The sequence below is a fragment of the Trachypithecus francoisi genome, unplaced genomic scaffold (genome assembly GCF_009764315.1).
Source record: "Trachypithecus francoisi isolate TF-2019V2 unplaced genomic scaffold, Tfra_2.0 Lachesis_group1, whole genome shotgun sequence".
NCBI lineage: Eukaryota > Metazoa > Chordata > Mammalia > Primates > Cercopithecidae > Trachypithecus > Trachypithecus francoisi.
The window spans coordinates 24,886,398-24,891,044 of record NW_022681454.1 but is presented as its reverse complement, the minus strand read 5'-3'; the positions used below and the strand labels follow the sequence as shown (position 1 = coordinate 24,891,044).

General features: G+C 44.0%; 1 pseudogene; it reads right to left on the bottom strand.

Moving 5' to 3' along the window:
- Positions 1–405: 405 nt before the first annotated feature.
- Positions 406–2,563, bottom strand: LOC117086271 (annotated as a pseudogene).
- Positions 2,564–4,647: the final 2,084 nt, after the last annotated feature.

Here is a 4,647-nt window from a genome sequence, read left to right as displayed (position 1 = left end):
GATGGGGAAAAGACCATAATCAAAGAAACACTTACATAAACAGGATTCTTTTATTTTATTTATTCTTTGCAAGTGGTTTTATTTACATACTGCCTTTTAAAAGGTCACTAAAGTTAACTGGACAATAAACTAGGCAGACATCGCTTTACAAAAAAAAAAAAAAAAAGGAAGGAAAGCTCAAAATGTCACTCATAGAGAACCCACAGTTCAGTTTTATTCACAACAAAGAGAACAGAAACTTTCGATCATACTAGAGGAAACTCAGCCATAAGTTTAGAATCTGCACTCAAACTACACATACAGTGAGGACGATGTTCTGCTGATACAATTGATAGGCTGTTGTGCTTGTCTACTGTTTGTCTGATATTGACAATTATAAACAAGGCAGTGCAACCAGTGTTTGAAACAATCCTTACAGTGTGACAGTGTCAGGCACAACATTTCACATCTCTTCACACCGCTGGTTCTCTTTGGGTACCTGGGCTTCCTCCTGTTCACCAGAGTCAGTTCTGGTATCGACGGAAGACTGTTCGTGCGAATCTCCTCAGAAGCTTTCCCCTTGATCAAATAGGCAACAGTCTTGCATGGAACATCAAACAGACCTTTGATGTCTAAGTAGTTTACGGCCAAAATGACTTCAAAAAGTGTCCCTGGGTCAACTTTCAGGAATTCTTGGTCCCAAACAGGGATAGCATCTGTTCGCTTTTCTTAGTTCTCATCAGCCTCTGGAGGAGCAGGAGGGTCATCCTTTTGATTGGTGAACCACTGAATTGCCTTTTTTTAAAAAAAAGAAAAAAAGTTATTATTATTTATTTATTTTTGAAATGGAGTCTTGCTCTGTGGACCAGGCTGGAACGCAATGGCGTGATCTCAGCTCACTGCAACTTCCAGCTCCTGGGTTCAAGTGATCCTCCTGCCTCAGCCTCCTGAGTAGCTGGGACTACAGGCATGCTGCCACCATGCCTGGCTAACTTTTGTATTTTTAGTAGAGACGGAGTTTCACCATCTTGGCCACGCTGGTCTCGAACTCCTGATCTCATGTGATCCGCCGGCCTCAGCCTCCCAAAGTGCTGGGAATATAGGCATGAGCCACCATGCCTAGCGTGAATGACCTTTTTAATATTGCTGCATTAACATTTGGCAGAGGAACTGGGTCATTATCTCCTTCATCATTCATTCCCAAATCTTCCAACATGATCTTGAGAGTCACAGATTGTTTGCCAATTTCCACATCAACTTCAAATATCTCTCCATCAGAACTCAGCAACTTCATTGAAGGTATTATGGGTGTTGGTTCTTAAAGAGACAGCCAGCTAGAGGCTAAGGAGAGCTTGACGGCCTCAGCGGAGAAACAGGAAAGGCAGAGGACGGGGCCTCTGCAGCGACGCAGCATCTGCTCAAGCAGATCATTTTAAATAGCAATGTGTTATACTATATATGGAAATATATCAGAGTGGTATTATAGTAGATAGCGCCTGGGTGGGGGGGGAGATAAATCATATTGGGTGATCTGAGGAAGAACATTTAAAGTCATTCCTTTCTCCACTTGTTTATTTTTTGAAAAAAAATTTAGGACCGGGCGCTGTGGGAGGGATGACCTGGGAGGAATGACCTTCCCAGCACTTTGGAAGGCCAAGATGGGCAGATCGCTTGAGCTCAGGAGTTTGAGACCAGCCTGGGCAAAATAGTGAGACATCATCTCTACCAAAAACATAAGAAATTAGCCAGGCGTGGTGGCACATGCCTGTAATTCCAGCTACTCGGGAGGTTGAGGTGGGAGAATCACTAGAACCAGGGAGGCAGAGGTTGCAGTGAGCCGAGACTGTGCCATTGCACTCCAGCCTGGGTGACACAGCGAGACTCTGTCTCAAACAAACAAACAAATAAAAAGCCTATTTTTTTTTATTATGCATGCATTAAGTTGTACATAGTTATGGGAACTTCCTGCATTTATACCCTCCTAAATCCCAGAGGTACCTGTTTTCAGCTGGAAGACTCTTTGCCTCAGAGAGCTACTGACAACTTCCCTGAGCTGGAGAGAAGGAAACAAAATAACCACATCCTTTTGTCAAAGAGATATTTGAGTAAAGTTAAGAGTCCTGGCTTCCAGAAGGAAGTTTTTTTGCAGTACCTAGATCAACACATCCTGTAGCCAATCTGAAAGGCTGTCCAAGCAGGACCCAGAACATAAGTCAGCAACGGGTTAAGGGCTCTCAGTGGAGAAGGCGGTTTTATTCCCCTGGTTTAGGCATCAGGGGCTCGGCCCCCAAACGCAAGAGTTGATAACCAAACAATGACTGTCACTAATTCACAGAAGGTTTGAAGCTGTTTTAGCCCCGATGTGCTCTGTGCTCAGTCATCCAGAAGTTACCTAGGGTGGAGGCATTTCATGGTCTGACACTTTGACACAAAGCCATGTGATGAGCAATCTCTCAATGATTCCTCCAAGGCCAGCAACTGTCCCACCCTGGCTGCCAAGTACAATCTATGACCCCCATGCATGCCCTCCAACTGCTGACTCTCTCAGCAAACTTACTTCTTTGTCCTTCAGAATATCTGGCATTTTCCCCTAAAGGCTGGTTATAAAACTTCCACCTGCTTCCAGCAAAAATATTCAAGCAGATTCCAATTTTGCTTCACATGCCGCAGGAATGTGAATAATCCCATTTAGGAAGATGCTTGATTAAGTTTTGAGAACCCGAATCAACTTGGTCATTCTTCAACCCCTAGAGCAGGACTGTCAAGAGAAAAAACACTTCTTCATCAACTATTGCCCAGAGAGGAGTCTCGTTAGGCTGGTTCCAAACACAAGGAGTTCCTGTAAGAGGCAGTAATGCGATTTCCACATACGAAGTCCCTTAGACCAGTGCAGACTCTTTGGCCCCAGTGAATGTGTGCTCCAGGAGACAGGTGGCCTCTGACAAAAACCAATGTCCCCAATACAGAGAGAAGAGAGGGCCTGTGTCATCAGGGCTGTTATGTCATTCATCCTTCCAGCTGTCCAGCCTTTTAGGTGGAAAGACTCATAAACGAAATTCATTGAGCCATTATCTATATGAAAATTGTGTTATCGGCTGAGTGCAGTAGCTCATGCCTGTAATCCCAACACTTTGGGAGGCTGAGACAGGAGGATCATTTGAGGCCAGGACTTCAAGACCAATCTGGGCAACATAAGGAGACCCTGTTTCAATTTTTTAAAATTCTAAAGAAAAATAAAAATATGTTATCACATTATTTAACAGGTTGGTAGCAAAGTCTCTCTCTGATCTCCCCCTGCCAACTGCTGTGGTAACTCCTTCCTGCAGGAAGCTATGAAAGAAGAAGGCTGGGCCAGGCATGGTGGCTCAAGCCTGTAATCCTAGCACTTTGGGAGACCAAGGTGGGTGGATCGCCTGAGGTCAGGAGTTTGAGACCAGTCTGGCCAACATGGTAAAACCTTGTCTCTACTGAAAATACAAAAATTAGCCATGAGTGGTGATGCACACCTATAATCCCAGCTACTCAGGAGGCTGAGGCAGGAGAATCGCCTGAACCTGGGAGGAAGAGGTTACAGTGAGCTGAGATCGTGCCACTGCACTCCAGCCTGGGTGACAGAGAACAACACCATCTCAAAAATTAAAGTAAATTAAAAGTAAAAAACAAAAGAAAGGAGAAGCCTGGCAGCTCTGAGAACAGGTACCTCTGTCCTTGTAGTTCCCTGTGCCTGTCTCCCAAACCTGAGCTAAGACAAGCACATGGCTTCAAGGTGGCAGAGTCCTCATCACAGCTGGGAAGAGAAGAAAAGCCCTTGCTTTAAGACCTGCACTGGGTACCTTGAAAACTGGTGTGTTTCAACAGACAAGAATTCCCTTGCTAAATTCTTTTTTGTTGTTGTTTTTGTTGCTGTTTTTGAGACAGAGTCTCACTCTGTCGCCCAGGTTGGAGTGCAGTGGTGCGATCTCGGCCCACTGCAACCTCCGCCTCCTAGGTTCCAGCGATTCCTCTGCCTCAGCCTCCTGAGTAGCTGGGATTGCAGGCGTGAGCCACTGCACTCGGTCCCCCCTTGCTAAATTCTATCAAAGGAATATTTCCCCTACAGGGGTACCCGGTATGATCTCGCATATATGAATACCTAAATAGTTTCCCTCCATTACTGCCGAGGTGGAACTAAGGGGCCTATAAAGTGTGAAATGAGAAATGGTTGCCGTGCGGTTTAATGCTAATTACCACTCAGGTGATGTGGCTAAGGCTTCCACATTCTTACAGCTCCCGAAATCAGAATCTGGTTAGCGGCTATTTTAAGACTGCATTATAAAACCTGCCTCCAAATGCTTTCTAAATAAGGAGACTGTTATGAGCTGCCACCCATCTTTCCCTCCTGTTAATCATTTCAAGGATTTATGTTGTATACACAGGGTGACTACTAACCAATTAAAGCATTAAGGACATTTTTTAATTTGAATGATTTAGTTGACTTTAGAAGAATCCTCCTTCCCCACCATCCCTCTACAGCTTTTAATTTACGTACCCAAATTCTATCACAGTCTATTAAAGGTATAAATAAATAAGTTCTAAGTCTACTGATAAAAGCTAGGGAAATGGTTTTTATGTTTAAATAACATATTTGTGTTAGAATGATTGGCTTAATTACAGAACTAAAAACAATTG